The sequence below is a fragment of the Centropristis striata genome, chromosome 5 (genome assembly GCF_030273125.1).
Source record: "Centropristis striata isolate RG_2023a ecotype Rhode Island chromosome 5, C.striata_1.0, whole genome shotgun sequence".
Lineage (NCBI taxonomy): Eukaryota > Metazoa > Chordata > Actinopteri > Perciformes > Serranidae > Centropristis > Centropristis striata.
Window position 1 is genome coordinate 2384313 of NC_081521.1, and position 27214 is coordinate 2411526.

Here is a 27214-nt window from a genome sequence, read left to right on the forward strand (position 1 = left end):
AATCACGTGTGTGAAATTTGGGACAGATTGGACAATGTATGGTCAAGTTATACAGTCTCGTGTGTTATGGCGAGACGCCATATTTTGGCGGCATGCCACGCCCACATAGTGTGACCATCGGTAAAGCTTTATACAACTTTTGATCCCAAAGGCCTTGTGAGGCTACTGTCCAAGTTTGAAGAGAATTGGATGAAATCTGTAGGAGGAGTTCGTTAAAGTATGCGACGTGGAAATGGCCCAAAACAGCAGGAAACGCCATTTTCGATCCAAGATGGCCGACTTCCTGTACGTTTTAGGGTATGGCTTCTTGAGACTTTTTGGTGCGTCTGGTCATGATATATGTATGCACCAAATTGCATGTCTCTACGACATTCCTGTGCGAGGGGCTGAATTTTCTTGACTTTCAAGGGGGCGCTGTTGAGTCATTTTGCCACGCCCATTCCCGGGACCACTAGAATATGTAAATTTCAGCGGAGATTTATGTATATTCCAAAAATGGTGAGTTTTTGAATATGATAAAGCCCCCAAAAAGGCGATTCCAATTCCAGGATAATAATAATAAGAATAGACGGACCAATTACAATAGGGTCCTCGCACCGTTAGTGCTCGGTCCCTAATAATTCCTTCAATTTCAATAGGGTCCTTGCACCGTTAGTGCTCGGTCCCTAATAATAATAGTAGTATATCACAGTGTATAGTAATTATAGTAATGGCAGCAATAGTATATGTATATAATAATAATTACAATAATTATAATAATAATATTTTTTCCTCTTCCATTTTTTGGCTTTATTAGTTATTATTGTCAAGTATATCATGTTTAATATATATTAAAAAAGTAGTAGTAGTAGTAGTAGTAGTAGTGATAATAATAATAATAATAAAGTAATAATAATAGGATATCACAGTATATAGTAATAATAGTAATGGCAGCAAGAGTATATGTTATAATAATAATAATAATAATAATAATAATAATAATAATAATTATAGTAGTAGTAATATTAATAACTTTGACAATGTTTCTTATATTTAGCCTGTGCAGGGTCTGCATACATTCATAACATAATATGTAAACACACACACACACACATATATATATACACACACACACAGAAAATATGATATAATATGATATACTCTGCTGGCATTATATATGCAAATAAATACTTGACTATACAAGATATACATACAGTAGATGATATACTAAGAGTATAAGAATATGTAAATAAGTAGAATGTGCAAAAGGACAAGAATAGTGTATAAATATGACATATAATAATATCAATACGATTAATATTAGCACATCTCACATATGACGTGAAGTTTATGTTCCAGTATTTGGAGTGTTGTACAGGTGCACAGAGCAGAGAGTGACAGTAGATTTAGTGCATTTAATGCTTTATTTCTTGACTTAATGGACAACTATGGTGAATTTGTGGCCGTTCTTCTTCTTCCCGAGCCCGTCTGAGTGCTGTGTTTGAGTTAGGAGGACGTGGCTGTCCTCTCCATCCAGTGTGAATGTGTGCGGGCGGTCTGAATCACAGACAGGATGTCATCACTTTGTTTGGAGGAAACAACATCCTGACACCTCGGAGAAGAGTGGCTGAGCATGAGTTGGTCTCCGGAGAGACGTTTTCACTGGCAAACGAGGAATCTGTCAGAATGCACACACACACACACACACACACACAGATAAACAAGATGGCAGACAATTTAAGCAAGACAGCAAGACAGCAAGACAGGCACACAGACACACACAAAAGATTTAACAGTAGGCAGGATTCAGGGTCCAGGCAGCACTTTCACACCTCTCCATCTTCCTCGTCTCTCATTTGTCCCTGTTTGGAGATGACAGGGCCCGATGGGAGAGAGTGTGAAGGACAGAGAGAGACAGAGAGAGAGAGAGAGAGAGAGAGAGAGAGAGAGAGGGAGAGTGAGAGAGAGAGAGAGAGAGAGGCTGGGAAGAGCATGTGTGTAAAAGAACGACAGGCGATTCAAGGAAGTCATAATGTTGTATTTTAGAGTTATTAAGTCTTATTTGTTCTTATCAAAAACAGATTTTCTAATATAGTCTACTCCAGTGGTTCCCAACCTTTTTCTTGAGGGACCCACATTTTTACCATTGTAAACTTTGGCAACCCCCCCATTGTCCATTGCTTCTATGAAGCCGAACTCAACGTGACTTTCATGGTACCCTCTCTTTTTCTTTTTGAGATATTCAGCATTTTCGTCTCCCTGACGCTTTGCCATTTTTCCATTAGCTCTGTGTTTCTGTTGCTAGGTGAGGTTACCTCTAGGTGAGGTTGCCGCTAGCTGAGGTTGCCGCTAGCTGAGGTTATCGATAGGTGAGGTTGCCGATAGGTGAGGTTGCCGATAGGTGAAGTTACTGCTAGGGGAGGTTACCACGAGGTGAGTTTACCGCTAGGCGAGGTTACCGCTCTGTGAGGTTACCGCTAAGTGAGGTGACCGCTAGGTGAGGTTACCACTAGGTGAGGTTACCGCTAGGTGAGGTTACCGCTAGGTGAGGTTACCGCTAGGTGAGTTTACCGCTAGGTGAGGTTACCACTAGGTGAGGTTACCTCTAGGTGAGGTTGCCGCTAGGTGAGGTTACCTGTGTATACTGCAGGAGGGATGTTACACATGTCCTTATTCTCGTGATATAGCCTTTATTTTTAAACTTTTCGATAGTGACTTTTCTATTTAAATAAATGAATAAACGTTTAATGTAGCCCTTATTTAGTTGTTTCTGTCCCACTAATGAATTAAATGCTGACTCATCTATATTTAACACATTCGATTTATTACATCCCTTAAAATCAAGAGGGCTTAGCGACCCCCCGTGGATCTTTGCCGGCCCCCCCTGTTGGGAATCACTGATCTAGAACATATTCACACCTCATCATTGTGTATACGCCATGGTTTAATTCAATTTGAAGTGCTCCATCTTAAAATTTTAAAATAATAAATTAACTCTTAAAACCAGATAAATTAAAGCTGCCAGCAGTGATGAACTGGCCCGAGCAGAGTGACCTGATGATTATTTGTTTCTTACCAAGATAAAAAGAAAAACTTTAGATTTAGAAGTGTTAATAATTTATCTTGTTTTAAGAGTTAATTTCTGATTTTAAGTCTTCAACATGCTTATTTCTAGATTTAATAATCTTAATTTAAGAAATCTCTTGGTTTTATTCTGGTTTTATTCTGGTTTTATGTGGTTTTATTCTGGTTTCAACTGGTTTTATTCTGGTTTTATGTGGTTTTATTCTGATTTCAACTGGTTTTATTCTGGTTTTATTCTGGTTTCAACAGGTTTTATTCTGGTTTTATGTGGTTTTATTCTGGTTTTATGTGGTTTTATTCTAGTTTCAACTGGTTTTATTCTGGTTTCAACTGGTTTTATGTGGTTTTATTCTGGTTTCAACTGGTTTTATTCTCATTTTAAGCATTCAACATGCTTATTTCTAGATTTAATAATCTTAATAAAAGAAATCTTGTCAAGGTAAATTATCTGTCCATGCAGCAAGATCATTTCCCTCAGATTTACTGTTTGATCTGGTTTTTAAACACCTTTTTTACAGTGTAATGCATGTGTGTTTCTGCAGCGCTTTAGCATTTAACACCTGTGTGCAGCTTCACCTCGGAGCCTCTCTGCCGCCACAAGACGCCACTTTCTTCAACAGGCTGAAAATGGAGTTGACTCCAGCTGAGTCCCCACAAGAGTACACACCGCGGGCCCGCGGGGAGTATATTTCAACACTCCACATGAATAATAGCAGCACTTTGTATTGAGGGAAATCTTTTCTCCAGCCTCCCCCCTTCTCCCTCACCTCTCTGTGGCTCCGTGGAGACCCGGGCAGCTTACCGCGGGGCCACATTTCTTTAAAGTAAAGACGTTGACCTTTACAAATAGAGGTGGAGCGGCCAAGATGCTGCTCACTATCTGTGTATCACCATATGGGAAAGATGCATTTATGCCACAAATAGCTCGGGAGGCACACTCTAAATGGGTTCACACGCTTTTTCTCTGTTTTTTCATCATCTTCTATTTTCCAGCAGGTTTTCTGGAGAGAGTGCTGGAAATTGAGAAAAGAAAGTTTGATGACACAGGCTCAAACTTTTCATAACGTAAACACCCGATGATGAAAAACACTCGAGCGGTGCTTGAAATGTATAAAAAAAGGCCTTCTGCAGAGTGTGAAACTGAATCGCTTTGGTAAATATCAGCCTGATAGAGAAGCAGCAACTCAGCAGGAAAGCAGCATCCTGTTGTGTTTGTGATATTAACTTTAACGTTCGTAAAGGGTATTAACCCTTAATAGGGCTCATTGAAATACAGCCAGAATGTGTCTGACTGTGGAATATGTAAAAATGTGCAGATTTTTTAGATTTAAAGTGGTGAATCTGCGAGAAAAAAAGTTTTATTTTTCCCACTTTTTTCTTGTAAATCTGTGGCTTTTTTCGCACAGATTTGCCACTTTAAATCTCTTAAATATGCAACTTTTTTTTTCTTGTAGATTTGCCACTTTAATCTAGTAAATTTGCAACTGGAGCTCTGATAAATAAACAACAGCCATTAACCCTTAATAGGACACTCATTGGAATACTTGCAAATTCCAAATTTCAAACCTAGAGAATATTGGAGGATATTACATACAGCCAGACTGTGTAAAAAAAAACATATGGACCCTGGGGAGCGGGGTAATATTTAGAGAAAAAAGTTTATGACATTCAAATGGCATTTCTATGAGGAAAAAATGCGTAGATTTCTTAGATTTAAAGTGGTGAATCTGTGAGAAAAAAGTTTTTTTTTTCACTTTTTTCTCCTAAATCTACAACTTTTTTCGTGCAGATTTGCCACTTTAAATCTAAGAAATCTGTGACACTCGAGCGGTGCTTCAAATGTATAAAAGGCCTTCTGCAGAGTGTGAAACTGAATCGCTTTGGTAAATATCAGCCTGATAGCGAAGCAGCAGCTCAACAGGAGAGCAGCATCCTGTTGTGTTTGTGATATTAACTTTAACGTTCGTAAAGGGTATTAACAACCACGGTGCATCTGTGGGTGTATTTTCTTTCAGTTTTAATGAGCTTTACACCTTTTTTTCACATCACAATCATGTACCCACTTTTTATGCCTACACTGAAAAACGTTTTTAGTTCATCCAATTAAAAAGAAATTAAGGTAAGAGTTCACATCTATACTGTATAAGTTGAGCCAATGAAAAAAACAACAACTGTATTTTCCATGTCCATGGAAACAATATTTTAAGGCTTGACCAAAATCATATTTTCTTGTTAAAGGAAGTCACTTAATTTAAATCTTATGTTTTATCTAAAAAAAAAATAAAACAAACTTTTATTATTTAAGAAAGTATTATATTATATATACATATTATATATTAGACAATTATAAATTGATTGAGAATTTTTTTTTGATTGAGAATTTATTTGAACACAAAATAAAAGATGAACATTTAAAAACAAACGAACAACAATAAATACAAGACAACAACACAAATGAAACAACAACAAGACTCAACACTTATTTGTGTTCAGAAGGAGTGGGAAGAAGCCAAAGCTTATTAAATCCCTTCTCCCTACGTTAATTTACTATATTCAGTTATATAACAATAATATTTATATATATGTATGTATAACACATAGTAATGTAGTTTATAAACACCATTATTAACACACATAACTTGTTATTAACTTACAAACACATAAGTACACATACACCCATGTAGTCATAATTGGATGAAGTACAGGTCAAAAAACTTTTTTCAGTGTATACACTCCTGAACAAAATCTTTAGACAGTATGTGTATTTCGCGCTGGTGGAACATAACCAGGTTGTAACCGTCCATCCATCCATCCATTTTCCTCCACTTATCCGGGGCCGGGTCGCGGGGGCAGCAGGCTAAGCAGGGCCTTCCAGACGTCCCTCTCCCCAGCCACAACGACCAGCTCCTCCTGGACCCCGAGGCGTTCCCAGGCCAGGAGAGAGATATAATCCCTCCACCGTGTTCTGGGTCTTCCTCGGGGCCTCCTACCAGTTGGACCCGGAACACCTCTAATGGGAGGAGCAGGGAGGATCCTTACCAGATGCCCAAACCACCTCAGCTGGCTCCTTTAGAGGAGAAGGAGCAGCGACTCTACTCCGAGCTCCCTCCGGATGTCTGAGCTCCTCACCCTATCTCTAACGGTGTGTTCAGACCGGACGCGTAGCGAATATTTCGCGCGACAAGATTACATACACAGTCAATGAAACACGCGAATAGACGCGAATTTTTGCCGGCGGCGCGAAACAACGCGAATTCGCGTGACTTCAATAAATTCAACTTTGGCGAAATATTCGCGTGACGCTGTGTCGGGACAGCCTATCAGCGTTGAGATTTTGGACGACAGTGACGTCATGCATCCCGGGAACCCGCCTATTCCGGAAAAATGGAGGAGAAACTTATTGTTGCGGTCTGTGGGCTTCCCGAGCTTTTTGACACATCATCACCCTCCTACCGCAACCGGAACCATAAAGATCTTGCCTGGAGGAGGGTGAGTGAGGTCACTGGTCTGCCTGGTAAGTTGTGACAATGTGATTTCAGCTATCTGTTGTAGCTACTTCTCTACAAAGTTAGCATTAGCAGTAGCAGCCTTTGCCGGCCGGCATATTTATCTGTCTCTTGGGCAAAAATTCGCGAGTTATTTACTCACACGAGTGACGCAAGTAAATTCAACTACTCGCGCGATCAACTCGCGCAAGTAACGCGACGCGAAAATTCGCTACGCGTCCGGTCTGAACACACCGTAAAGCTGAGCCCAGCCACCCTACGGAGGAAACTCATTTCAGCCGCTTGTATCCGCGATCTCGTTCTTTCGGTCACTACCCAAAGCTCATGACCATAGGTGAGGGTTGGAACGTAGATGGAGCGGTAGATCGAGAGCTTTGCCTTCAGCCTCAGCTCCTTCTGAACCACAATGGTCTGGTAAAACTTGTAACTAGAGCTTCGAAATGCAAAGAGAATAAACAGGACAAAAAAAATAGAGTAGGCATGTAACGAGCTGTTCATCAGCTGAGACCATAGCCCAAAAAAACATAAAAACAAAACAGAACTAAAAGTGTCAAAAAAAGTACTCAGTATTGAGTTCCCCACTGTGGTTGTTGAGGCTGGTGGGCATGTTGCTTCATGTGGTGAAGATGGCTTCATGAAGGGCATCTACAGTCTGGAACTGACGTCTGTTTTTGTAAACTTCCCTTACCATCCATCCCCAAAACAGGTTAGCGTTAGCATGTCTCCTCAATGGACCATAAATATCCAAAACAAATCATTTTGTGGTATCTTTTCATGGAGCAAAGAGTCGGTCAGGGGAAACTGTGATGTAGCCGATGGTGCAAAACCAAAAGGTCAGCAGTTCATCAGAGACACTGGGAGTTATTCTCCAGGGAAAATAAATACACCAAACGCTTTGATGATCTGGCATGTAGATGTCAAGAACCAGTGAAGTTTCAGCCAAGAAAAAAGTCTGTTTCATTCACCCGTACAGTGCTGCAGATAATGAAGAGTTTTACTGCAACAGAGTATTGAGACACAACATCAACAGGGATCAAACTGAAAATCGACTCTAATTCTAAATCAAATTAAGGCTCCGTTTACATGATGGAGGTGTGAACAGAAGACGGAAAAGTGTTGTCTGGTCTTCACTTTTTATTCTACCTCTTTGGGCAGTTGGAAGTTATCAGCTACTCCTTCCACAAAGTTCTCCACCATCACTAGATCTCCCAGGTCTCGTTCACAGCCGTCTGGCTCCTCCCACCAATCGCTGCATCCAGAATGTGATGGAGGTAATTCCAGATCCTTCTCTGTTCACTAATACTATCTGTACATATCCTGGACATTTGGTGGAAAGACTCCTGTAAGTTTATTAGAGCTGCCAGAGCAGCTTGAAGGTCCCACCATGGAAATAATCCCACGTTTCTTTATTTCCTGTCCTGGAGCATGGATGGGACGTAAAGGACACAAATGATGACCAAAAAGGACAAATTATGACAAAAAAGACAAAATTATGACAAAAAGGACACAAATTATGTCAAAAAAAGACAAAATTATGACAAAAAGGACACAAATTATGACAAAAAAGGACAAATTATGACAAAAAAGACAAAATTATGAGAAAAAGGAAACAAATTATGTCAAAAAAAGACAAAATTATGACAAAAAGGACACAAATTATGACAAAAAAGACACAAAATTATGACAAAAAGGACAAATTATGACAAAAAAGACAAAATTATGACAAAAAAGACAAAATTAGGACAAAAAAGGACACAAATTATGACAAAAAGGACAAATTATGACAAAAAAGACAAAATTATGATAAAAAGGAAACAAATGACAAAATAGACAAAATTACAACAAAAAGGACACAAATTATGACAAAAAAGACACAAATTATGACAAAAAAGACACAAATTCATGACAAAAAAGGACACAAATTATGACCAAAAAGACAAAATAATGATGTAAACGTGACGTGAGCAGATCTGAGTAGAGTTTTGTGTCTTGTCAGTGTAGACGACACGCTACAGCGGAGCGGATTACAGTTTTACACTCTGGAGGATGGAGGCACATTTTTGCATTTTTAAGCCCCAAAAACACCGTCACCGTCTAGACAAAAGGCACTTCACATAAAATATTTTGTCGTTTTTACCCCTCGTGTAAATGGGGCCTGAATTTACAAACCTGGATATTTGAGAATACAGTGCAAGTATCATTTTCAGTAATTTTCAATTTTCAAGTAATCCATCTCCCTTCAAACTCTGATCTGAAATAATTTAAACTGAAGTGAAAAGAATGACATGACATTTCAGTTGTTTTACATTATTCCAGATGTAAACAACAAAAGAGATTTTTTTGTACCCAGACAGACACACAAGAAATAGAGGCTTAACGAGCCTAAATTACTTTTGAATACAGTTTAACTGTTAATATTTTATTCTCTCTAAACCACCACCACCCAGTCTCTCTCTGTAGCAGTAACTGGTGCTGGTTTCCTGCCAACCAGAGCTGCCAACCAGCCTGCAGTCTGAGCCTTTTTTTGGTTTGCTAATATCCCGACAGAGCCGAGGAGAAGAGAAACTACTCACATCAAAGAAGAAGCCCACTCCTCTTCCATTGACCTCCCTTTTATCTGCATATGTCTCAGATTTTTCTGTCTTTTTTCCTCATCAACACCCTCAAAGTCTGTCCACATTCTCACATTATATCTCTTATCTTCCCACGATTCAGAACCTGCACTGCAAAAACCAGCTGACAAAAAATGAGAAATAACTGGAATTAAGCAAATACATGCTGGAAACAAGTAAAATTATCTGACAGTGCAGTAAATATTTAATTTTTGTAAGAATTCTTTAAATAAGTAAAATATCTAGACACTGGAAAAACAATGATGTCTTTAAGTAATTCCAAAAATACTTATTTCAAGCAATTGTGGCTTTAAAAGACCAACTGTAACATTAAAATTAGAAAATTTCCTCTGGGGAAATTCTGAAAGGGCCACCGGGGCTACTGCCGGTGTGTGTGTGTGTGTGTGTGTGTGTGTGTGTGTGTGTGTGTGTGTGTGGCATGTATATCTGGAGGAGTGTGCTCGCTTACATGCACATGTGTGTATCTGTAAGTGTAATCACATCAAAGGATCAAAGGAAATCAGAGCAGAGCAATCAACAGAATTAACTGCCACCAACTGCCAATGGTCCGGAACAATTTCTGGCCTCGAACAGAAAGCATTTTTGGCAAAACCATAATACCTATCATTGATCCGACTTCACTTTGAGCGTCCTGAGTTCTTCCTGAACTTCTACATATGTTTTTTGTGAAGAAAAATGAAGAAATAGCTTTGTTAGAGCGATCTGAAAAACTATTAAATATGCTTTTCTACAGAAATCTTCCTGCGTTTTTAATATGGGAGCCAATGAGGCTGTTGGTGCGTGTTGGTGGATCATCTGTGCATCGTACGCCCAAACTATAACTCTGACAGCTTTACCAGAGGATTGTGAGTGAGAAGACAAATTTTCCTACGTTTCTATGTATAAATTATTTCTGTAGAGTGAAATTTGCGGCCTGGAACGCAGTTTTCAAATGTATTTTTTGACAGTTTTTTCTCTCCCTCTACACTCTGAGTGATGACATCACACACTGTGACACGAACATTCCGTGCAATACACACCCATTATAATCTCAGAATTTCTCCAAAAATGATCATGATCATTGAACAGGGATTGATAAAAAACTATATGACCTATCGAAACGTGGATTAATACACCGATACACAAGACTTGTGTCTACTGTTTAAAGTTTAAATGGAGTCTCTAGGTTAAATTATGCCGGAGAAGTAGACGCTTAAAAATCTCCAATTATTGTTCTTTTTCGCTCATTTTTTTTCGGCCGTCCCATTCACTTCAATGCTAAATTTTGGGCAGTTTCGTATTCTGTAGAGAAAAGTAATAGCACACCGATCCCGATCAAACCGCATGTTTTGATATACAATTTAAATTGTGTCCGAAAGAGGAAGAAGAAAAAATCCACAGTACAACAGTAGTGTTTGGTGCGATTGCCCCGTGGCCCAAATTCCTGATTCTGAACCAATAGATTCCTCTCTTTTCTTTTTATCTCTTTTTTTTTTCTTGCTGTTGTTAGACGTTCAGTGGTCCCGTCTTCCTCTCTGGGGACGGAGGACAGAAGACAGCGGGCGTCTCTCCAGGGCGTCCTCTGGATCAGGTTGAACCACCTGGACGCTCAGCACTTCACAGGAGACACACACACACACACACACAGGAGGACACACACAAAGTGGGAGGAAACAGGCCAGCTGGTGTGTGTGTGTGTGTGTGTGTGTGTGTGTGTGTGTGTGTGTGTGTGTGTGTGTGTGAGTTATGAGATATGCAGAGCTACTCATGCCATTCCCAGTGGGTTTCCTATCACAACACATTACACACTTTCTACCTCTCACCTCCTCCTAAATCCATCTCTCTTAGACTCTTGTACACACACACACACACACACACACACACACACACACTGCTGTATAGCTGAGTAACAGTCAGAGACAAAGTGCGGTGGGAGGTTTGGAAGCCGTCCCAGTGTTTACTGGGGAGAAGGCCAGTGGTGGAGTGATGCTGAGAGCCTTTGTGGACCCACTCTACCTCCCACAGGACGTCCTCTTAATGTTGGACACACACACACACACACACACACACACACACAAAGGGAAAGCTTGATGGTTTTACCTTGATGCTATGAGATTCAAAAGAGGCTACTTAAGAGGTTTGCTCTGAAAATATATTTTCATTTCAGAAAAAAAAACGCCCTGACCTTATCATTGATCTGCCTTCAATGGAATATGATGTTATTGTTAATTTTACTGGTAACACTTTAGATTAGGGAAAACACATTCAACATTCATTAGTTGCTTATAAGCATGGAAATAAGTAACATATTGGCTCTTAGTTCTTATAAAACGACAATGTATGTCGTAGATAAATGTGATAAATGTAGATAAAATGACCAAATAAGATACTAAGTGACCAAAAATATACATAAAATCAGAAAAAGGGTGTGAAATTACCAAAAGTGACAAAAAATTAACCCAATAATAGATGTTAATATCCAGAATCGGCACAAAACAATTAAAAAAAGTCACAAATTGACCAATAAAAAGAGATACAAAAGGGACTTAGTTACCAAAAATATACATAAAATGAGTAATCAGTAACTTCTTTTACAGCACTTCTTAAAAAAAAAAAGCATTCTTAATGCTGTCTGTCTCACCACTCCTTTTTGTGACACTTTTCCCTTTTTGACTCCTTTTATTTTCTGTAATGTAAGAATTGTTTTTAGCCTCATGGCATCATTCTCCTTGTGATTAACTCTCCCTGTAGTTATTATTACAACAGGCAAACAAGGCTTTGAGCTGCAGAACACAGAAAATATAACAGCAGAAAATTTAACAAGACACCCACTCCTTTCCAAAAGAGCTGACTCCAATATGAAATTAAAAGTAACAATTAACTCTATGGAGTCTTTTTCCTCCATGTCTGAATCCTTTCATTCTGTATTCACCACTTAAAACATGTTTAAATACCATGTTGGTATATTTTTTCACCTATATGACCTGATAATAATAATAATTGATTTTTTATTCTGACTTACTGGATCAACATTTAGAACCAAAAAGAAACAAAGAAAAACCAACATAAATGTGATCTTGTGATTGTGTGTGATCCTGTCATCAACTCTGGTTTTTATTCTTGTGGGACTCCATTTGATTTGGCTCTGGTGTGTTTAGAGGAACAATTTTGGTCATTTTGAGTCTTTTATAGTCATTTTGTGTCTTTTTTGTGTCTTTTTTGGTCATTTTGTGTCTTTTTTAGTATTTTGTGTCTTTTTTTAGTATTTTGTGTCTTTTTGTGTATTTTTTTGTAATTTTGTGTCTTTTTTTAATCATTTTGAGTCTTTTTTGGTCATTTTGTGTCTTTTTTAGTCATTTTGTGTCTTTTTTAGTCATTTTGTGTGTGTTTTTAGTCATTTTGTGTCTCTTTTAGTTATTTGGTGTCTTTTTTAGGTCATTTTGTGTCTTTTTTTGTACTGTAGGCCAACATAAAACGTGTTGCAGCTTCACGCTGCTTTGTTTTCTAGTCTGGATGTCATCAACAAGTCTGGATTTGGAGCTTTTGGTGACTCCAGAGGGTTAATGAATAGAGTGTATTTAAAGATAAATAAAATGCTTTTTTAGAACTACATTTGAGCCTTTTGCATCCCATCAACTATGATGGGCGATTTAATAACACTGGAAAATGCTATAAGGCTCTGAAAAACAAAAGAGAAACTACCCAACACATATATAGAGTAAACGTCAGAGCTGTCAAAGCTGACGTGCGTCTCCGACTCGAACCAGAAACGTCTCCTTTCCATCACCATGTGGGTGGTTCACAATCACATCCATCACACCCTCTGTGGGCTGTGTGAGCCCTGCGAGCCACCATAGCTGTCAGCCTAATATGATGGATTTTGATGGAAAGCCTCCCACAAGATTAGGACGAGGTACTGGAGCTGTCGAGGGTCAAACACTGTCCACGTCCATCTGATTTACCCACTGCCTTCACCCTTCTTACTCTACTTTATCCAAAAAAAATCACATTTTTCTTGATGAATCTTGAAGTTGAAGTAGCTGGCACCAGGCTGCAACCTCATAGATGACTCAGCGGTGGTGTTTAAAATGTGAATTCCTTGATATTAAATGTTCATCTGTAGTCCTTTTTATTACTGAAGTGTACTGAAGTTCACCCTTAATAGGGCACTCATTGAAATACTTGCAAATTCAAAATTTAAACCCTAGAGAATATTGGAGGATATTACATACAGCCAGAATGTGTAAAAAAGTAGTTTTTTGTCACTTTTTTCTCGTAAATCTGTGACTTTTTTCACACAGATTTGCCACTTTAAATCTCTTAAATCTGCAACTTTTTATCTTGTAAATTTGCAACTTTTTTCTCTAAATATTGCAAATCCATGTGGTTCTACGACCTCACAGAGAGACATGGGGACCCCATTTTGATATCCACTGAAGTTACCAAATATAGTTCTTCGCCCGATAAAGGGTTAAACTAGTTTGAAGACAAAATATTAATAGTGATCTACTTTAATTTTGCCGTCAGTCAGTCACTGGCCTGAACCAGGCGGCAACCTCCTGGTCTGAGCAGGGAGGCAAACCAGGAAGTGCCTTAAGCTGCATTCTACCAAAAATTCCAGCAGGGGGCGCTGACGGCGGCTGCAAAAGCATTTTAGTCCATTCATTTCAATACAAAATGAGAAAACTTCTCACTTGATTTATTACCTCAGAAATGGTTTTTAGGACAACACTATGGTCTCTATCACTAGTAAAAAATCTTTTTCAAGACAATTTGATGATAATACTGTAAATAATGGCCCCATTTAGAAGAAAATACACTGTATTTTCATTTATTGACAGTTTGTTTGAACGTTTTGTTCATTAAATGTCTTGTTCAGCGTTTGGTTGGACTAACAGATACTCCAAGGAGTCGCTGCTCAGTTTTCCGAGGTCAGTAACGAACATTTTGTTTTGAGACGTTACGGTCACTAAGACCATTATTCATATACAGTCTATGGTTGGTAGCATGAACTACTTGTTACACTCATCCTGTTATTATTCCAGCAGACAAAGCCCATGGAGAGAAGCCCAGCGGGGGTTGGGTTGGTGTTGGGGAGAGTCACCTCACCTGAGGCCAGATCTCGGGGTTAACATGAGGATCCCAATTCTGACAGAGTGTCAATACAAAGCAATTTACGGGACCCCATGAAGAATCGACCCCCTAGATAACAGGCAATTTCTCTGCTCTGCTGGTCACCACGGCTCGCAGAAGACCAAATCAGAGCCGAGAGAGCTAAGCAGAGACGGAGAGAGAGATTGGGGAGAAAGGAGTGAGGGGATGTGATTAGGAGCAGATACTATAGAGCATCAACACATACCGACAGTGATGCCCTGGGCACGTTTACACATATGATCATACAAGGCTTAAAGCTCACATGTACAGGACATCCAGACAGACAGACAGACTGTAGATCTCTGAAAAAAACCACACGGAGCGCTTCGTCTAACAGATTATATGGATGCAGCTCAGGGGGAGGAGGATGTGAAAGGCTGTGTGTGTTGGTTGGTTGGTTGGTTGGTTGGTTTGTTTCTTTGGATGGTTGGTTGGTTTATTGGTTTGTTTCTTTGGATGGTTGGTTGGTTGGTTGGTTGGTTTCTTTGGATGGATGGTTGGTTGGTTGGTTGGTTTCTTTGGATGGTTGGTTGGTTGGTTTCTTTGGATGGATGGTTGGTTGGTTGGTTGGTTTCTTTGGATGGATGGTTGGTTGGTTGGTTTGTTTCTTTGGATGGTTGGTTGGTTGGTTTCTTTGGATGGATGGTTGGTTGGTTGGTTGGTTTCTTTGGATGGATGGTTGGTTGGTTGGTTTCTTTGGATGGATGGTTGGTTGGTTGGTTGGTTTCTTTGGATAGATGGTTGGTTGGTTGGTTGGTTGGACGGACGGACGGACGGACAGGCGGATGATTGGGATGGATGGACTTTGATTGGATGGTTGGTTGGTCGGTAGGTTTGTTGGGTGGGTGGGTGGATGATACAATAGATAATATACTAAGAGCATACGAATATGTAAATAAGTAGAATGTGCAAAAGGACAAGAATATTGTATAAATATGATATACATGTGATATCAATGTGATTAATACACATCTAACATATGATGTGAAGTACACGTTCCAGTATTTGGAGTGTTGTACAGGTGCACAGTGCAGAAAGTGACACTAGAATTGGTGCAGTAAAAAAAGGGCTGTTAGTCTGTGGATAAGAGGCAGAGCCGGACTGAGAGAAGGAGAGAAAATTAAACAGGGAAACTCTCACTAAAAGAAATTGGATTGTGAAAACGAATGAATTAAGTTATTAAAAGAAGAAAAGGGAGAGAGAATTATTTCCCAAAAATTATATTTATACTATATGAGCAATACTGGCTACCCAAAATGTTTTAAAATTTTTTGTAATTATCATTGTGTTTACAGTTGTTAGCATCAAAATTGTACAGAGCCAAGAGTTTTGTATCAATAGCATCTTGTTCCAAATGTCCATTGTCCATTCCCTTTTAATAATATGTATATTGTGGCTGGGGAGAGGGACGTCTGGAAGGCCCTGCTTATCCTGCTGCCCCCCCAACCCGGCCCCGGATAATCGGACGAGAATGGATGGATGGACGGATGGTTACAGAATTTGAGCAAGAGATTTCTACAAAGTGTGGAGGCTGCTGAAGCAGCATATTACTGGTCATGGTTTGGAATTTATATGTTTAACAATCATATGGGTGTGATGTTCAGATCCATAAACTTTTGCCCATATATTTATACTGGTGCTAGAGGGGAGACACAACTGCAGAACATAAAAGCCAAACCAAGACTGACACTGGAGAGAGAGAGACAGTGACCAGAGAGCGAAGCAGACGGAGAAAAAGATTTAAAGAACACACCACTTGCAGCAATGTCTCTTCTGACATCATCACATGCTGCCTGAAACGCTGCCAGGCATGTAAAATGAAGTGCAAAGGATTCTGGGTGAAATCATAAGTTTGCCTGCTGCCAAGGGTGAATCTGTGAACTCAGTCTGAGAGGTAAAGGAACACTGGGAAAGCTCTGACAAGTAGTGAGTAATGGTGAATGACATTGCTAACCTCCCTCAATCCTTTTTAATATTTTATTGTTTCTTCTTCAAAAGGCTACACATGCCCCGTCTTTGTCATTTTCCCACTTTAAAAATCGTCCTTGGCTTTTGCTTTTTGTTTCCTGCAGAACATAATCTCACCTGAGGTATTTCTATTTTTGATCTCGTTCTTTTTTCTTACCCCGTAGCTTTGAAATCTGAGTTAGATGATGACAGGGTTGCTGTTTAATACCAACGACCCCATGAATACTTGCAGACTGCAGAATTTTCTGGCCCTTAAAACTTGACTTTCTCACCCATACTGAAGTAAAACAACAGCCAGATTAAATGCTAAAAAGTTCTGAATTACAATTTTACCACAATGAATTTAAACATAATGTTTACCATGTACACCATCTTAACCCTTCGATGCACAACATGGTTCTAAAGTGACCCGACAGAGTTTTTATGTTCTATATCTTTGCAATAAATTATTTTCATCATTCAGTATTCCAGGTTTTCCTCCATTAGTTTGTTTTTGATCATCATACATCCTAATTTTTATGTTTTCTTTTGTTAATTTTTGAATAAAATCCCTTTTTGTCACTACTCTTCTAATGTACAACGTGGGTCAAAAATGACCCATATCCATTTTTTAGCTAAGTAGCTTGCTAAGCTAACTACTTAGCTAAGTCCTTGGCTAAGTATTTAGCTAAGTAGCTTGTTAAGCAAACTACTTGGCTAACTTCTTGGCTAAGTAGTTAGCTTGGCAAGCTACTTAGCCAAGTTGTTAGCTATGTAATAATACAAAAACTTATATTTCTTCCTAAAGTATGAGAGGCAAAATGGAAATAATGATCAGTTGTTATCAAAAACAAGATATTTAAAGAATACTTGGAATATTCAATCATAAAATAAGTTGATATCAAAAGATAGAGCACAGAAACACACAGCAGCATTAAATAACATGGAGAATGAATGAGTGTCATTTTTGAGCCGTGTTGTGACAGAGAAGGGGGTCAATATGTTGTGCATCAAAGGGTTAATTGGTCATGTAAGCGGATACAATTGAGGTTAAATGCAACATAAAAACCAATGTATTTAGTCATTAATAAAAGTATTGGACAAAATGTAATTGGGATCCAATGTTAAGGAACTACAATAATTATTACAATTCTTAAAGGATAGATTAGTGAACAGGCAAAGTGTCAAGGGGAGCCTTCTCCTGTAAAATGTCACTCAAAGACACATGAACCAACCAGTAGTGGAACATATGACAAATTCGAGTTGACATAAAAAGACAAAAGAAGGCTTCAAAGAGATGCAAACCAGATGGAAAGAGACTCAAAATGAATATAAAAATGGGGCAAAACAACCACAAAGAGACAGACAATTAAACAGCCTAGGATAGACATGTTACTATGTCTGCCTTTCAAAATAAGGTGTTGACAAATAAATACATTTAAACAAGACTTCACTTTCCGTCATTCATCCTCACCAAAATTCTAAAACTGGCCGTACCATTGATCCTAGGAATTATGTCCTTTATTTTCCAGTTATTTGTTTGCCAAGTGATGATGAAATTGTCTGGTTAGTTGCTGTTCAGATGGATGTGAATGTGTGTGGTTTGCATGCTTGTGTGATCAAGTCGTGATTGGTTTATGTTTGTTAGGCTTTACAGGAATAAAGCAAGCTTTTTCCTCCAGATGGAGGTTCACATGATGAGGGCAGTGACTCAGTTTACTGTATGTACATCAGCAGGTCACAAGTCAGATTCAAAGATTGAAAGCAGAGTTTCACTTCAGTTTAACTGAAAATAAACTATCTGACCACCATAGAAAACCAGTGCTCTTAGCATAGCATAAGTGTTTAAACCGATGGGAGTGTTCCCTTCTGAAGTTCAGAACATTGTGCTGTTTTATTTGAGTTTTCTAAGAAGTGTTACCTTGAGTTGAGGTCAGCTTGTCATATTATTCTTGACATCTTGAGCTGGTGGGAGTGAACAGGCCCTGAGGATATGGCAGCAGGCACTTTGCTCACAAAATCACAAACACTGCAAATGTTTGCTGTATTGTCCCATTAGCCTGCCAGAACTTCTGTACCTCAGTATCAACTCTGAGCAGTCATTTGGTCGGGTCAGTCACAACATGCAGACTAACCGTGTGGCTGCAGGAATGGTAATGCCAGTATATCAGCCTGTTTGGTCCAGAATACAACATCTGTAGTAACTGTTGGATTGTTGTAACGTTTTTTATCCCCCAATGAATGTGTTACTAAGTGCCGGTTCCATTCAAAATGGATGAATCCTACTGACTTGGGTGATCCTCCAACTTTTTCAATTATATGGCAGTATATTCAATGGCACAAACTGTCAACCTCATGTATGAAAAAGTTGGAGGATCATCCTACTACTAAAAACCTAAAAATAAAAAAAATGCTCTTCTTCTTTAACATATAGCACTCCTGTAGCGATTACAGTTGGCTGTTAAAAGTTATATACTTACTTGGTTCCTGTGGTCTGAGTCTAGAACCTTCAGATTTAATGCACTTATTATAAGTCGCTTTGGACAAAAGTTACAGCTAAATGACATATAATGTAATGTAATCCCCTGAATTTTTCAGGAAACATAGGGATGACCCCATTATTTCAACCTGGACTCTTAAGGTATTTCCTTATTACCTATATACGTCTTTATTATGGAAAAAATCATAAATTAAATCAATTTCGCGGTCAGGTGGTAGAAAACCCTGCAGCCTGGAGTCCTGTAGCTTCCTAGTAGTTGTTCTACAATCCCACCGTAAATAAACAATAACTATTTCCATCACAGAGCTGATAAACTCTGGTTCTCCGTTTGTTTTCCGCTCTGTTGCTTCATGCTTTTGTCACTGGCTCTTACCTCTGTTTCTTGTCTCCCTAATGCAGCTCTTTTAGGGACAGCAGGGAGGTGATTCAGAGGCTGACTGACTCGATGTGTCTTTAGTGTTGACAGGCAAGAAGCAGGCAGACAAGCTGACTGACGGAAGGAAACAGGCAGAAGCAGATATCCTCCAGCCACACGTCTGTTTGAGGGATGACCTTCAACCGGCTGCTTTTATTCACCTTTTACTTTAACCCTTCTAATGCACAACATGGGTCAAAAATTAATTCTCCATGTTATTTAATGCTGCTGTGTGTTTCTCTGCTCTATCTTTTGATATCAACTTATTTTATGATTGAATATTCCAAGTATTCTTCAAATATCTTGTTTTTGATAAAAACAAATCATAATTTCCATTTTGCTTCTCATACTTTATGAAGAAAAAAAGTTTTAGGATTACTAGATAGCCAACTACTTGGCTAAATTGCTTGCTAAGCTAACTACTTAGCCAAGAAGTTAGCTAATAAGTTAGCTTAGCAAGCTACTTACCTAAATACTTAGCCAAAAAGTTAGCTAAGTAGTTAGCTTAGCAAGCTACTAAGCTAAAAAAATGGATATGGGCCATTTTTGACCCATATTGTTTATTAGAAGAGTAGTGACACAAAAAGGGATTTTCTTAAAAAATGAATAAAGGAAAACATAAAATTAGGATGTATGATGATCAAAAACAAACTAATTGAGGAAAACTTGGAATACTGAATGATGAAAATAATTTATTTCAAAGATATAGAAGATAAAAACTCTGTCACTGGGTCACTTTAGACCATGTTGTGCATCAAATGGCTAACACAGAAGTAGTCAAGATTAGGTTCCTCTCTTCCTCTCCATCTTTGGTCCAAAGCACTCTTTACTGTTTTATCTCTCATCATCATTAAGTTGTTCTCTTACATACACATACATCCTAAGCCTGGACCTGAATACTTCCTGGAAACACCTTTAACCCTCTGGAGTCTCCAAAAGCTCCAAAGCATGACTTTGTATGAAATGATAGAACTGGATGTAGCCCTCTTTTTTTGTTATATTTGCAACCTTTGTTCACATTTGCAACATACACAAAAGGACTAAAAAAAGACACAAAATGACAAAAAAGACACAAAAAGACTAAAAAAATTCACAAAATGACTAAAAAAGACACAAAATGACTAAAAAAAGACACAAAATGACAAAAAAGAAACAAAAAGACTGAAAAAAGACACAAAATGACCAAAAAAGACAAAGTTAGCAAAAAGACACAACAAAAGACACAAAATGACTAAAAAAGACACAAAATGAGTACAAAAGACACAAAACGACCAAAAAAACACAAAATGACCCCAAAAAAAGACACAAACAGGCACAAAAAGACAAAAAAAGGCACAAAATGAATAAAAAAAGACACAAAATGAATAAAAAAAGACACAAAATGACAAAAAAGACACAAAATGACTAAAAAATGACAAAAAAGACACAAAAGAACGAACAAAAGACACAAAATGACTAAAAAAGACACAAAATGACCAAAAAAGACACAAAATGACGAACAAAAGACACTAAATGACAAAAAAGAAACAAAAAGACTAAAAAAAGACACAAAATGACCAAAAAAGACACAACAAAAGACACAAAATGACCAAAAAAAGGCACAAAATGACTAAAAAAAAGACACAAAATGGATAAAAAAAGACACAAAATGAAAAAAAAAAGACACAAAATGAATAAAAAAGACACAAAAAGACCAACATGGCATTTAAACATGTTTTAAGTGGCGTATACAGGCAGGATGAAAAGGATTCAGAAATGGACAAAATAGCCCAAAACTCCATAGAGTTAAATGATGAGGATCCATTAGAAGTTATTTAAATCTTTCAGAGGATGTTTACACACACACACACACACACACACACACACACACACACTGAGTGAACAGAAAGAGCTTACAACTGTCAAAATGACTGAGCTGTTTCTTCATCTTCCTCTCCTTTGATCCTTCTCTTCCTCTGCTGCCCGTTTACTTCCTGCCTCCTTTCTGCCTGTGAACCATGAATGTATGAAAGGGAGGCAGGAGCAGCCAGGTGAATATACTATGACTCGGTTACCATGGCAACGCAGGTAGCAACTCTCAAGGTGACGCTGTGTTCAGAATTCTGCCAGGCACGTACACACACAACCACACACACACACACACACACACACACACACACACACACAGGAAACTAGTAGTAGTAAAAACACAAGATCTCTTACCTGTCGGAACTTTAACCTGTTGAACTTCTGGCTGCAAAATAATTTTAAAAATGAAACCCCAAACTAGAATTAGCAGCTCTCAGTGCTATGACTGGGCCATCTGGTGAAGCCCCCCCACCCTGACCACATCAACACAGGCTGGCTTTTATATTCACTGTGTAGTTAAAAAGTAAGAATTATGAATTATTAATGGTGCAACTGAAGGTGGTTACTAGAGCTGTCAAGAATCCGAAGTAAAGGAAAGTATTTGTTTGGACCAATATATCCAATTCAGTTCAATATATATTTATATAGCCCAGAATCACTTAATCACATAAACTGTCATTAGGTGAAAATACAGTGAAAGGGTCAAAGTTATGAGACCAAACCGCTAAACCTCCTTTTTTTTAATATGTATTTCACGTTATGTATAAGTTTATTGACACGTTGCCGTGGATACGCATTGTTCTGCTTCTCTCCTGATGACGGCTCGCCTTGTTAGTGACCTGTCAATCAAAGGTAGCCCCGCCCCAAATCATATGATTCTTTATCTTCTATTTTCTTCTAAATGGGGCCATTATTTACACCATGGGTCTCAAACTCGTGGGCCAATTGTGGCCCTCGTGACGATATTTTGTGGCCCCCACCTTGATATGAAAGTTTAATGTGAGTTTTATATAAATGGCACTATTTGTGGAAGGTCCCTTTAATTACTTATTTTGGTAATTTTATGTCTTTTTGGGTAATTTTGTGTCTTCTTTTTAATAATTTTGTGTCTTTTTCTAAATAATTTTGTCTTTTTTAGTAATTTTGTGCCTTTTTTTTGGTGATTTAGTGTCTTTTGGGGGTAATTTTGTGTCTTTTTTAGGTAATTTTGGGTCTTTTTTAAGGAATCAAAGGTAGCCACGCCCCCAAATCATACGATTCTTTATCTTCTATTTTCTTCTAAATGAGGCCATTATTTACACTATTATCAGATTGTCTTGGAGAAGATATTTTACTAGTGATTGAGACCATAGTGTTGTCCTAAAAAACATTTCCGAGGTAATAAATCAAGAGAGAAGTTTTCTCAGTTTGCATTGAAATCAATGGACAAGAATGCTTTTGCAACCGCCATCAGCGCCCCCTGCTGGTTGTTTTGGTAGAATGCAGCTTAAGGCACTTCCTGGTTTGCCTCCCTGCTCAGACCAGGAGGTTGCCGCCTGCCCAGGATGTGCAATAGATGTGGTTTGTACAGAACGGATGAACACAGTAAAATAGAGTGAGAGAGAGAGAGAGAAGAATGAGATGAAATATAACAACAATAATAACAGCACCAACCCTACAATGAAGTCTGTGACTAATGATGGTAGATCAAATCAAATAACAGCAGCACTAACAATAATAGTAATAATAGGAGTAATAGGACTAATGGTAATAGAAGAAATGCCTCTTATATGCTATTCTCCACAAATTATATGGACAGACATTCATTGATAATAATGGGTTTTGATTATATTAATAGTAACTTAAAGCAGCTATTCTCAACGTTGCGGTCGCGAGATGATTTCTGGGGGTCGCCAAATCATTTTGGAAGTCAGCTCTGTCTCCACTGTGTTTTTGTCTTTTTGGTCATTTCATTTTCTTTTTTTTGGTAATTTTGTGGTTTTTTTTGTCATTTTGTGTCTTTTTTTGTCATTTTATGTCTTTTTATTGGTCATTTTGTGTCTTTTTTTGATCATTTTGTGGTCAATTTGTGTCTTTTTTGGTAATTATGTGTCTTTTCTTTGGTGATTTTGTGTCTTTTTTGGTCAATTTGTGTCTTTTTTGGTAATTTTGTGTCTTTTCTTTGGTAATTTTGTGTCTTTTTTGGTCAATTCGTGTCTTTTTTGGTAATTTTCTGTCCTTTTTTGGTCATTTTGTTTCTTTTTTTGGGTGATCTGAACTGTGCGTGTGAGATTCTGTTCAGTGCGGACAACATGCGTGTTAAATTGGGGGTCGCAACTCAAAAAGGTTGAGAACTACTGACTTAAAGCACTGACTTAATGCAGCATTTAAAAGGAGAGGACATTCTCCAGTTACACAGACTGACACTGAGGTAACACAGTGATTTGTGACTGTAATCCTGCATCACCAGTGCTACATGGACCCACAGTGGGAAATTTATCTCCTCCAGTGTCACGAAGAGCTCATTTGTAAATGACTGATTATAAGCATTATTAGTATTATTAGACTGCAAAATGACTGCATGTTGTGAGTGATGACCAACAACTAGAGACAGGACGAAAAACAGGCATCTGGTGGAGCAAATACACAGGAGGAAACAAACACAACACACTGCAGGTGTAATTGACTTTGATTGTATAACTGATCTGAGGGAACTCCTCTAGAAGAGCTCATAGAGAACATATATACCAGTACAGACATGCTTAAACTGTACAGATTGATTCTTATAACTACGGTGGCCCTGAGAGCACAAAACACAAGCAAATTGCGAAAACATCTTCATCAATTTAACAACACAAGAGCAGCATTTAGAAAACGCTGCAAAGACCACAACACAACAGAAGTGTTTCCAGAGGACACTTAAAAGTGATGCACACGTCTGGACACGCTTGTGATATTATCACGTTATTTCAAGATAATTATAATTTCACGCTATAATGTGAAGTTATTACGTTATTTCATGATAATGATATTTTCATGTTATAACGTGATATATAGCGTTAGCCCGCTAGCTTGTATCAATCACATTGCAGTTAAACAATTCATATAACTGAATGATACACATTTTAGTTGGTCTCTCTCAACGGCACCGAGTTTTGGTCTTGGTCTTGCTCGCCGGCTAACATTGACACGCTATCGATCGCCGGCTAATGTTAACATGCTATCGATCATTAGCTAACATGCTATTGATCGCCGGCTAATGTTAACATGCTATCGATCATTAGCTAACATGCTATTGATCGCCGGCTAATGTTAACATGCTATTGATCATTGGCTAACATGCTATTGATCGCCGGCTAATGTTAACATGCTATCAATCACCGGCTAACATGCTATTAATCGCCGGCTAACGTTAGCATGCTATCTATCACCGGCTAACGTTAACATGCTATCGATCGCCGGCTAATGTTAACATGCTATCGATCATTAGCTAACATGCTATCGATCGCCGGCTAATGTTAACATGCTATCGATCATTAGCTAACATGCTATTGATCGCCGGCTAATGTTAACATGCTATCAATCAATCACCGGCTAACATGCTATTAATCGCCGGCTAACGTTAGCATGCTATCTATCACCGGCTAACGTTAACATGCTATCTATCGCCGGCTAATGTTAACATGGTATCGATCGCCGGCTAATGTTAACATGCTATCACTCATCGGCTAACATGCTATTGATCACCGGCTAACGTTAACATGCTATCTATCGCCGGCTAATGTTAACATGTTATCGATTATCGGCTAACATGCTATTAATCGCCGGCTAACGTTAACATGCTATCGATCGGCAGTTAACCGCGCGATGTGATCGTTATAACGTGAAACTATAGCTTATCTTGAAATAATAATAAAAGTGATAATATCACTTTTGTTGTCAAATTGATGAAGATGTTTTCTCACTTTGCTTGTGTTTTGTGTAGGCTAATTGCATGTATTTTCTTTAGTTGCTGTGAGCTCGAAATAACTGTATAACCGTATATAACATATCTACATCAACAGTTGATGGATTAGTTGTTTCTCTTTTGTGGTTAAAACCAAATTATACTCAAATGTTTGCTTTAGGACTCACTAAATGAGCAAACGCACCAGATTGAACCAAACAGATTTGGCATGAATGGAAACAGGGAGATTCAGCTTGTGAGACGTGATGGTTGAGGAGTGACACCAGCAACAGTTTTGGCAGCAGGAAGTTAAACTTTGATTGCTCATTCAGCTCCTCAGACTGAGAGCTGATTCATTCCACAAGCTCTATTCATGCATATCTCGGTTTAATTAACATATTGATTTATTAAAAATGACTGATGTCCAGATGATGACCAGATAAAATATCCAAGGACACCAAAAGGTTTAAAGGCAATCAGACAGAGATAATAAACTCTGTGCTGAACTTCTGATGAAGGAGTGCTCCTACTGTAAACTCACATATTAAAAAATGTTACAGTGTTTATCGGAAGAGACGTATATTGTATAATGGAGTATACTGGAGATATTCATATGAAACTAGAAGATCTTTTCTGTCCTACAAAGTCTAAAAATTAACTCCTTGCTGTCTGTTTTACCTTGTGACAAAGTAGTTTTAGATTTAAATTTTGCTTTATTTCAGAGAAATAATTATATAAAAATCTATCTACCAATAACCCATTTGCAACATCTAAAATTCTTTATTGAGCATGAAAAGTGTTTTGAAAGTAAAAAAAGAAGATACAAAATCACATTTTATGTTGGACTAAAGGACTAAAAAAGACACAAAATGACCAGAAAAAGACACGTAATGACTAAAAAAAGACACAAAATGACTAAAAAAAAGGCACAAAAAGACACAAAATGACCAAAAAAAGCACAAAATGACTAAAAAAAAGACACAAAATGACTAAAAAAAAGACACAAAATGACCAAAAAAGACACAAAAAGTTACAAAATGACAAAAAAGACATAAAATGCACAAAAAAAGACACAAAATGACTAAAAAAAGACACAAAACGACCAAAAAATGACACAAAATGACTAAAAGAAGACACAAAAAGCACAAAAATATTAAAAAGACACAAAACGACCAAAAAAGACATCGTACGTTTACGTATGAAAAAAGTTGACAAAGACGAAAACAAAGGGCATTTTCACTATAATTTCAGTTAGTTTTGTAACCACAAGATACAGTTTCCGTTCGTTATCGTTTTTTAAAAGACTCTCGTTTTTATTTTTATTTCAGTTAACGACAATTATTTTTCAATTCTAGTTTTCATTAGTTTTCGTTAACTATAACAACCTTGATGCACACTGCAAAAATTTTAAAAAATCTCTTCAAAAACTCCAGTAAAATCATGTTGACTTGGTCGAGGTGGTTTTAACCTTTGCTGAAAGAGTTGATGCACTAAATGGGACGTGGAAACTTGTAGAAAAGCCAAAACTTTAGAGGGTTAATGTTGTTAATGTGTTCTCTAGTATAAAGTTTTACCCAACTCTCTTTAACAATTGTAACTTGTTCCATTTGTTAATGTTGGGCCTTTAAACTGTTGGTCTTAAACCCAGCTGATGGAGTGTTTTGTTGTTCCAGCAGCAGAAGAGCGATGTGCTCTTCGTCTCTTTTGTTGTCGATGGATGTGTGTAAGTGTGCTTTCTTTGTAGGAAGGAATATGAAATATATCCAGCCATATCAATAAAGAAAACACTCTTTTTCTTCTTCCTGTGCATAATTGCCTATAATGATGTGGTGACCTGCCATCGAGACTGAAACAAGTGTTACACTGAGCCATTATCTCTCAGCTAAATGTAAGAGATTGCACCGCCATAAAAAAGGAACGACACCAAAGAAAATTATAATCAAATACTTAATTTAGTCAGCTATTTTCATCACTTCATGGAGATTTAACAAGTGTTGATTACAGCAGCGTGCTGCTTTGAAAAACACATATCATGACAAAGATTAAGGGATATATTCATGCATATGAATGTAATTACATTCATACTGTAGAAACTTTTTTTTAAATGGATTTCAGGACGTTATTTAAGCAGCAGAGCCTTTTGTGGCCCAATAAAAAAAAAGACAAATTTTGATCTTGATCTCCGATTCAGTAGATTTAATCTATAATAAGCACTCCCTAAAAGTAATGTGCCGTGTGTATATA